This window comes from Lacerta agilis, chromosome 5 (genome assembly GCF_009819535.1).
Source record: "Lacerta agilis isolate rLacAgi1 chromosome 5, rLacAgi1.pri, whole genome shotgun sequence".
In the NCBI taxonomy this organism is placed as follows: Eukaryota; Metazoa; Chordata; class Lepidosauria; order Squamata; family Lacertidae; genus Lacerta; species Lacerta agilis.
In genome coordinates, this window is record NC_046316.1 from 86,546,946 (window position 1) to 86,557,796 (window position 10,851).

Sequence of the window (10,851 nt, forward strand, 5' to 3'; positions counted from 1 at the left end):
AGAAAACATTCCTAAGCTCTATGGCCGCCAACCTCTTAAGTAAATAGCTGCAGCTCTGTTCTTTGCAACTGCCATGGCACCTATCAAAAGTCAGTCCAAGTGTCACATTGGTGGATGTCTAGTGGCTGTCCAGGAACACTTGAGAGGTTAAAGACTTTGAGAACTGAGAAAGCAACTTGAAAAATGTAAATGAAAGCAAGACAACCAGTTCGTGTTCTCTCTCTCTCTCCCCCCCCCACTTCCTTCCTTCCTTTCTTCTCTCCCTCCTCCTTTTTTTTTTTTTTTAAAAAGAACAAAGTGCTTTGTGATTTCTCTGTGAAATGGGTGCCATGTGGAATCTTGTTACAAATATATAGTTCCAAGGGGAGAAAAATTGACTTAAAGCACATTGTGAGAGCTGCTTATTGAAGCATCAAGGACCTATGGTTCAGAGTGTTGCAAGATACAGTTTTTCCTGCTGACATTGCTGGGAATAAACAGACACAAGACACTCACGCGTAAAGTTGCATGCACTGCTTGTCATTACCCATGAGGCATGCTGTGAAAAATAGAGTAATCATCTCACCAGTTCTAGTGGGTGAATTGCTTGGCTATAATTGTGCAGTATGTCTCATCTTCTACTTGCTGAGCAAGGAGAGCTTCTCTACATGGTAGAGGCTCCTGTTTCCCTAAATGAAGCTCATGGGTTGAATGAAGTTTTTTTCCCTCACCAGGCTAACTTTTTTTTTGTTCCTTTTCTTCATTGCTGGGTCCCAGGGAAATAATTTGTTTGCACATACTCAGTGAATTAACTCATAATTGGAAATGAGCTAGGGTCATTTCTTCCTCCAGGGCAATATGATGACCCTCCCTTGCATACCTCTCAAGGTTTGACAGAGGAGAATAATTACATCACACTTCTAAAAAAAACAACATGTTTTCAAATTATGAATATTCAGTAGAAACTACTACTGTTATGAGTCTCACTTCCTGCATACAACAAACTGGATAATACCAGCCAGGGCCAGCTAGCCCATGAAGTAGGATGAGGTAGCAACCTTGGGCAGTGGATCTGGACCCCCTGGGAGGTGCAGCAGATCCACCTGTTGCTGCCTCTGCTGTTGTCTCCTCATCCTCCACCACCACCTCCTCTCATCCCAATGCTGATCTTCACTTTCCCTTTTCAATCTGAGGCTGATCTTCAGTCTCCACTTTCTTCTTCACTCCCTGCTTTAATTCTGATGCTGATTTTCACTCCCCATTAAAAAAAAACTGTAGAGACATATATTTGCAAGTATTGCATTTGGCTGAATTGTGATGTACTTGCTGCATTGCTTGTTCACTTTGTTTTTAATTGTATTTTCATGTCTTTTAGAGTCTGTCTTGTGCGGGCACTGTGTTCTGAAAGACAGGTTTTAAAAATAAAAAATCTTCTAAATAAATAAAATCATGCTTTGATTGGCTTGTGGGAGTGGAAATGCTTTATTTGAACCCAAGGGTTGACCCTACCATTCGTAGAGTGAGACAGCTGTCTCAGGCAGCAGATGCTGAAGGGTATTGTTTAGGGACTGCATTGTGGGTCCCACTTGTCCTGCCCTACATTCTCTTAAACTCTGTTGTTGTCCTTAGGTGTGGTGAAGAGAATATATTGGACTAATCTGAGGAAAAGTTCCACATTGGTCTCCGTTTGCAGACACTTCATTTGATTTCTCATAAGTTGATTATTCAATACTTGATGATTTACAGCTGAATGTGAGAGCCAATTCCAGGGGTGGAGCTTGATAATATAGTATTCTGTGCGAGGCCAAAATTTGACACCACTGCCCAGTTCTTGTGCTGCCTTTCCAAAGCCAACTAAGCAAGGCTCTGGACTTTGGGAAGAAGGCACGAGGCTCTGGCAGCATCCTAGAGCCCTCCCATCTCCTTTTCAAAGCTGAGCAAGTGATAACTTGGCTTTGGGAAAGAGGTGGGAAAGCACCCCTTGGACACTGAATCCTGTGCTAGGGAACTGGTCACACTGCCCTAAATCCACCTCTGCCAACTCTATGGAAGAGCATTATGTTGGAGAGGATGGGCATTGAGACAAAAGTTCTACTGGTGATGTTTGATCCATGAGTGAACCATATTTCTGGATGGAACTCTCCTCACCAAGAACATTGCACCAGACTCATTATCATTTGACTGCACATTCTGTATTTGGAGAATATTAGCATATTTAGTTATTTTCACAAATATAGAAATTGGCATGTCAACCCAACAGAATCTGATGCAAATTAAAACAGAACAGTGCTAGGTTAAAATATGGCTGAGGGGTTGTCCTATTCTAGCTTGCATTTTGAAACTCTTCAGTGGTTTTTAAAAATCTGGGTTCCAATAAATCCTTAGGTTCTTTGGAAGTTACAGATTGTAAACACACATTTATTCTGGTTGAGTGTGACTTTTGCCTCAAGAAGGTGTTGTAATTCCACATTGTGCACCATGATTATAACATTGTCCATATCACTCAACAGCCCCAAATTTTCTTTTCTTTTCTTCTTTTCTTTTCTGGAAGTGCTTGGAATTGAAGTGATTCTGAAGGGTAGTATTTTGAACTGGAAACGCCCAAAGGGAATATTTTTATTTTATTTATTTATTCATTCAAATTGTATACTGCCCTTCAGCCACAGATCTCAGAGCAGTTCACAGCATAAAAATACAAGATAAAACACAAAATAAATAATAAAAACAAGACAGTAATGAATATTGTTAGTTTTGCTGAGCTTTCTGTCAATGAAATTGGTCAGAATCCACTGTTGAAATCTAATTTAGAAAAGAATTTGGACTTGCCTTCCCAGCTGGCATGGGATATGGTTCTCTTCTATATTTCAATTGGGAATAATCAACACAGATCCATACTTTTCCATCTCTTACCAGTAATAACCATTGGAACGCAGCAGTCTGTGGGATCACCAACAGGTTCAGTGACCTCCATTTCAATTTCTTCCAGCTTTTTCAAGAGTGAAATTGGCACTTGTCTGGGAACAAATATGGAAAATTCAAGAGAAATATGGAAAAAATGGAATGTGGTTTCAGATTAATTTTATTTGAAGTTCTCATCCAGCCCAGGCTCTGGAAGAGTGTGAGATAGTCTGTGGGTGGGTTGACTACTGACAATGTTTAATGCCATTTATCCCAGCCATTTAAGCAACACCAGGTCCTCACATGCTCTGAGTCTTAACAGGCATTGATCTCACATAAATAACTTTTCTGTCTTCACCATTACAATGCATAGTTGTTTTGAACCTTTCCACTGTTGCAGAGTGTTTCTCTAATTGTCACTTTAGGTTTTTATCTGACTCTAGAAGGCTCTATCTTGAATGTAGTCTAAACAGTCAGTGAGATAACTGTCACATCCACTCCAGAGTCTAGCTTACATTCCACTGGGTACCCATCCACATTTGTTTGTGCTGCCACACTCTCATTTTAACTACTGGATTGTCTGCCAATTATACCAGAAAGTAGTGATTTGTTGTACTGTTGCTCCTGCAAACCATGCTCTTGTAAAATGTCTCATTTACATGCAGTTGTAGCAAACAGAACCTTCTGGTGGACAATTTTCCATTCTGGGGTTTTCTGTTTCACCACTGTAATTTTCCCTCCCTGTTTTTTGGTAGGCCTGCTAAAATGCCCCATACCTCCCGTTAGCAGCATGTGTGGTGGGCCATGGAGCTGCCCTTCTGACACTGGCATCACTGCTGCTTACCTGCACAGAGCTGGGGCAGGGCAGGTTGGTGGTGAGGTTGAGGGCACTGTTTGAACCAATCCAGCACTCCTAATACAGCCCCAGCCTTGCTACGGCCTTGTCCCACCCCAACCTGATAAGCAGCAGTGACACTGGTGTTGAGAGGGTGGGTCTTCCCCACCACACATGCTGCTATTAATACCTCTGAAACTCTTTGTTGTGGCTTTTCCTTCAGCATATGAACATCATCTACCTGCTGCCACTGCTGCCATGGAGGTCTAATTGTTGCTTCCTAACTCTCTCATGCTGCCTCGCAGTGGTGACTAGGGAAGGGAGAGAGATTTGATTCAGTTCACATTTAAAGCTGAATCTATCAAATCTGCACTTTCAGAAACAACCTGAAAACTGGAACATAGCAATCTGCTTAAATTCTCAATTACCTGAATTTTTCAATGCAGTTCTCCAACCAAGTCAAGTTTATAAATATATGGGGAAAGTGTGCATAAAAAGGAATATATTAGCTTTTCTGCCTCTGTGAGCGAGCAGGATGGGGGGAGGAGAGCGAAGCGCCTCCATAATGACTGAGTAGGAGATAGCCCCTGCTGTGGCAGAGACCCCTGATATCAAGTTGTTTGGGAAATAGAGCACAGATGATGTGCAGATCAGGGACATCTCCTTGCAGGATTATATTGCAGTGAAGGAGAAATATGTCCAGTATTTGCCACACAGTGCTGGGCTGCACTCCGCAAAGCCCAGTGTTGAGCGCCTCATGAACTCAATGATGATGCATGGATGCAACAATGGCAAGAAGCTCATGACTTTGCCCATCATCAAGCATGCCTTTGAGATCATCCATCTGCTCACAGGAGAGAACCCCCTTCAATTCCTGGTGAATGCTATCATCAACAGTGGCCCTCATTAAGACTCTACCCTTATTGGTCAAGCTGGTGCAGTTAGGAGACAAGCTGTTGATGTATCACCTTTGCATCGTGTCAATCAGGGTGTCTGGTTGCTCTGCACTGGGGCTCGTGAAGCTGCCTTCTGCAACATAAAGATCATAGCTGAGTGCCTAGCTGATGAGCTGATCAATGCAGCTAAGGGTTCCTCCAACTCTTATGCCATCAAGAAGAAGGACAAGTTGGAACATGTGGCCAAGTCCAGCTGTTAAGAGCAGCTGCTGCTGCTGCTGCTGGATATCCAAAGCAAATAAATTATCATTTTCAAAATAAAATAAAATAAAAATATGAATATATTAGTGAAAATAACCTGCAAAAATGTGTTTATTAGTCTATATCAGTGGTTCTCAATTAGGGGTCCAGGGATCCCTGGGGATAGGCAGAACGCACCCAGGGAGTCTGTGGTGTGGTGGCCAGGAGAGCATTTGCACAATTAAAGCTAGTGTGTCAGCTGCCCATCCCTTTTGATGTCTGATATGGCCACAGTGACACACGACTGTTGGGATTTTCCATTCCACCTTTAGTTGCAGACATGGGATTGCTACATGTCACATGTCTCTTTATATTCCAGCACAGTTTGCTGTATTGCTTTTTTTTTACTCTCTCTCTGAGGAGATGGCAAGCAGAGACGACATGTTTCTTTGTCTTGATTTCTGTGTAATAAATCCATACTTCATAGTATGTATCCATAGACTCAGCCACTTCTGTTGTGCAGTGTACACATCTAAGTTTAGTGTGCTCAAGTCTGGGAGGTGTGAGTCACTGATTTATGTTGGAGCCAGAGGTCGATGGATCTTCACAGCGGCACAGCTGAGAAGGAGACGATCCAGCTGGGGGCTAGCCAGCTGGCCTTTCAACCCCCGGATGTCGACAACGACATCCTGTTTGAATTACTTTAGTGCACTCTGTGTGGGGCCTGTCTTTGAAAAGTGCTCAGAAAGTTCAACTGGCTCAAAGAGCTGTAGCCACATCACTGACCAGGACTGGTTATAAGTATCATACAACTCCCTTATTAGAAGAGCTACACTGTTTCTGGGCACAATTCAAAGTGCTGGTTATGGCCGATAAAGTCCTGCATGGCTTAGGTCTAAGCTATCTGAAATATGGCATTCCCTCATACGAACCTGGCCTGGTTTTGAAGTCTTCAGTGGAGGCCCTTCTATCAGTCCTGCCCACCCTTACAAGCATGCTTGGTGGGGACATGGGAGAGGACCTACTTGGTGGCTTCTGCCAACATCCTCCCTGGAGAAGCTAGTCTAGCTCCATCCTTGTTGTCCTTCCACCTGCAGCTGACAACCTTCTTATTTCAAAAGGCTTATAATGCAAGGGCTGTTGCCATGCTGTTTTTATTGTAATTATTTGTATGTTTTAAACAGATTTTATATGTGTATGTAGTTTTAATTATATTAATGTTTAATTGTTTCCCCCATGTTTTTAGCAATTCTTTTTTTATCTGTAAGCCGCCTTGATTCCTGTCAGGGAAAAAGGTGGGGTATAAATAAATAAATAAATAAATATGATCATCATCATCTTCTTCAACATATCTAAAGCTATTCAGAACCCCTCAAATCTGTACCTCCATTTGGGCTAGTGACTGGGGGTTGTAAATACAAATAGCTGAGCGGACTGGGCTGCCATTGTCTCCCTGCCTAAAGCATAGGGCTGTTCTTAGTAGACTGAAGTATCTCTTGGTTCTTTCATTCATTCTTTCATTGTGAGTGTGTGGAATCTACAGCACTGCCACCATGTGTTACCAGGGGTCCTTGATCAAGTAACAGTACATCCTGAGTTCTTCCTTATTCTCCTTCCAAGCTCCATCCCACCCCCTAAATCAAGAAGTTCCATGACACTCTGCATGTCATGCTAATCAAGCTGTTGTAGTAGAATGCCTATCAGTGTGAACTGCAAGACTGGCATGCTTCACTTCAAGTTTCACCTCAGACTGGAGCATGCTACTGGGTGACTTTAGCAAGCAACTGCCTCTAAAACACACCCTTGCAATATATGGGTAATGATGTTGGCCTACCTTTGGGTAGTTTCATACATTATGTAGCAGTAAAGTCCAGTTTGCTCCCAAGAATACACTTGGCAGCTGCAGCCAAGAGTCCTCGTCATGTACACCAATATGATACACCAGAGGATATATCTTCAGCTGAACCTTTAGAACATCTCAGGTACACCTACAGAAAGGTAATGAGTAAAGTGACCTTTGTAGGTTGTTGTAAGCATAATTACGATAGCATTTGTCCAATAGTTTGAGCTTTAAAAACCTATATAAATACTATTATTATTATTGCTACTAATGCATTAAAAGCCCTTTGCCCTTTCCTCCTCCTTCCATGATTCTTCCTCTTCTGTTTCCCGCTTTTCTCTCTTTCAACTCTTATAAGCTTCCCATAGCTTTATAGTTGCTCTTTCAGCTTATTGTTTGTGCCTTTAGCACAGTGTTTTTCAACCTTTTTTGGGCAAAGGCACACTTGTTTCATGAAAAAAATCACGAGGCACGCCACCATTAGAAAATGTTAAAAAAATTAACTCTGTGCCTATATTGACTATATATAAAGTAATTCTCTTGAATAGGAATCAAATAAACACAAAGAAAGTATTTTATAATTACTTTATTATGAAATAGTAAGTAAACAGAAATATGAAAATTATAAAATACTTTATTCAGTGCGCAACCAGGGCCTGTTTGGCTGAACACAAAGCTGATATTCTGGCTGGAATTTTTCCCACGGCACACCAGGCAACATCTCGCGGCACACTAGTGTGCCACGGAACAGTGGTTGAAAAACACTGCTTTAGCAGTCTACTGAAACTTTCAGGCTTCTAGCCTTGTCCCAGCTTGTGTTTAGATTGTAGGCTGATCTAAAACAAATCTCATAAATTATTTCCCCCCTCAATTTTGTAGAAACAAAACCAATGATTTAGTCAGCATATTATGTATCTGCCCTTAATGGGACAAATTAGTGGAGAAGAGGCTAAGAAATCACCAGCAAAGTATTGTTTTAGGTGTAGGTAAGGCCCACTATATTTTAAATGGCCTTGACAAAACTAAAAATGGGAATGCATAAATCTCAAGGAAGCAAATAAGAGGAATGAGTGCCTAATTGCTGTACATTCTGTTCAGCTGACATACAGATATCAGGACAAACATTGCTAAGAGCATCCTGACAGCAATGACAAAACAATGCAATTGAAAAAGACAAACTAAAAGCTTGTTGCTTTTAATAGAAGCAGCCATAGAATGAATGCATTTATGTAACATATGTTAGTGGGTTTTTTTTGAAGAGGTTGTTCCATAGGTTCTGAAGCATGGTAGTTGGAATGCAGCATCCACACATACCTGTACAGTGGTGCCTCGCAAGACGAAATTAATTCGTTCCGCGAGTGCTGTTGTATAGCGGAAATTTCGTCTTGCTAAGCACGATCGGAGGAAGCGCAGTTTAACGAAAAGAAAAAAGAAAAACCGCAAAATGTTTTCGTTTTGTGAGTCACGGCCATAGGGAAATTCGTCTTGCGAGTCACCCTTTCGTTAGCAAATGTATTTTGTCTAGCGAGGCATTCGTCTAGCGAGGTACCACTGTACATGGAAACCATGCAACTCCCATTAATTTTAGTGGAACTTACACACCAAGTGGTTTATGCCCTGGACTCCAGTGCCCACTTCTCCAAAGGAAGCAAGCCCATTAAGGGACAAACTTTCTGTTATGTGCAAACAGATGCATTTAAATTACAACAGCTGATTCTTCTAGTGAAAAACAAATCAAGAAGTGGCAATTTTCAGTGGCAAAGTGGTGGGGTGCTTAACCCTTGCCTTTTCCCACCTGCACTTTTCTTCTACTTCTCTTTTGAAAATTGCCCTCCTCTCCTGAAGCTGCTCTATCAAAAGCAGCTGCCAAGGTTTAAAATACACATCTTTATTCGGAACATGTCATTTGGCCTTAAGTATTCCCCCTGTTTGACTGCTTGAGGAGGAATGAGCAAGGGACTATTACACTTCTGTAGATAACAGAAGTCTGTTTTTTCTCTCTTTGAAATTCTTGATGTATTCACTATAAGAGTACTCTCTGTTAACATTATCAAATAAATGTATTTTGATTTTGTGCAAAAGTAGCCTAGTATGTCTGTCCAAAGCTCAAAATATCTTTCTCACAAATTGCTTTTTTTAAAAAGTAAAGAGTTGGCAAAATACAGAAATTCCCCTTTATTCTTTATTTCTAAGGAAATAATATTGATGCAGCTGGTCCCTGAGTGCCTACTAGCAGCTGGTGAATTCAACAATCTCTTCTCCAAGATTGTGCACTGTCAGTCAAAGCTCTAGGGCCTACCTCCTTCTTGTTGCTTTCCAATGTCACTTCCTTAGTCTTAGCAAGACAAGAATTCTAACTGTTCAACTTTCATAGAATTGTAGAGTTGGGAGGAATCCCAAAGATCATGTAGTCCAACCCCCTGCAATGCATGAATCTCAGCTTGCATATGTGAAAGTTGACCAACCACTGTTTAAAAACCTCCAAGGTAGGAAAGTCCTGAAGGAGTCCATTCGTCTGTTGAACAGTTCTTACTGTCAGAAAGTTATTCCTTATGTTTAGTTGGAATCTCCTTTCTTGTAACTTGAATCCATTTGGTTGGGTCCTTAGCCTGCAGAACAGAAGAAAAAAGCTAGTTCCATCCTTCCATGTGACAGCCCTTTAGATATTTGAAGATGTCTATGATAAAGAAGAAAGACATGGAGGAACTAGCTACTAAATTCAAACATGAAAAAAGGAAAATGTGTCCATATGTTCCCCCCCCAAAAGAATTAAACCAAATTTTCTTATCACACTTCTGAAAACAAGTTAAGAAACTTACTCACCTGTTCTTAAACCAAAAGTAAGAAATTGCACTGTGCCTACAAATGCTGCAATAAGTAACACAGGCTGGATCGGGTGTGACAGTGTTATGGAGAAGATTTCCTTCTCCACAAATTTAAAGAGGTAAAGCTGATTTATGTTCTGCACAATGCCCTCACCACACAGCTGTTGAAAATAGACATGCTTGGAAATAGGCATCATTTCAGCTGCCACAATAAGCAAACAGAAGTGGGTATGGAGATAAAGAACACCTGCCACCATCACCACACAGCTGGAGAAAAACCAACATAACTTGATGTAATATTCTGTGTCTACACTTGCACTGGATGCAATATGAATTCAGATTAATTTCTGCTATTGAATTATTCAGGGAGCAGGTAAATCTAGAATAATTTATTTTATTTTATTATTTTATTTTTAACAAGAATTTATTGGTTTTCCACATCAAAACAAATACAAATACAATAGGAAAAAACAACAACAACAAATACAACAAGAAAAACAGAAATAAAAGAAAATACATACCTACACCGGAACACCAACACTCCATACATTTAATTAAGATCTTATTTCGAATCTAATTAGGGGGACTTCCCCCGTTCTCTCCTCTGCTTCCAATTCTAATTTACTTTTAGTAACTTTCTATCTATTTCAACAATTCTTTCACCTAAATTCATAATCTTCATCTCTAAAATTTAAATCATTTAACATCAAAATATCAAAATACAACTTCTTAATACAAATCTTAACTTCTTGTAACCTTATCTATCTCTTATTCCACTAAAACTGCTGCTGGTATTTCTAATTCAAACCTTATATCATATTAAACTAACTTTTTTTTAAAAACAGTCCAAGTATCTCTTCTCTATTCCAAATCAAATTTTTTAACACTCTGACTTCGGGGTACCATGGTAAGCCTTTCTGATTATACATCTAGAGTTTTCACCCTACCCCTCTTCTTACCATTTTTTCTCCCCACCTCGGAATCACCCACCAGGCTTCCCTCCACCCCTTTCCAAAACCATTGTCCAGAATGTCCTCTTTTTCCTTGTATCTAAGGGCCAAAGCCTTGTCCAGAAGCATCCTTGCAAAGCTCTTCAGGAAATATAATACGTCACCATCCAGCATCTCCATTTCAAACTTCCAATCAGCTTTTAATTGTAATTCCCAAGATTGTTCCTTCATTTCAGGGCTCCCACCCCTGAAATCGGATATAGTATGTCTAAATTCAACCCTGGGCCTCTCACACCAACAGGGTTTTTCTTCTTCCTGGAGTTGCATAGTCACTGTGTCTTGTTCTTCGGATATTTCCTCAAGTTCCTTAGCAAGGTTCTCCTCAAGT

At 40.7% G+C, this 10,851-nt stretch overlaps 1 pseudogene; it reads left to right on the forward strand.

The window, feature by feature from the left end:
* Positions 1-4,257: 4,257 nt before the first annotated feature.
* Positions 4,258-4,894, forward strand: LOC117047502 (annotated as a pseudogene).
* Positions 4,895-10,851: the final 5,957 nt, after the last annotated feature.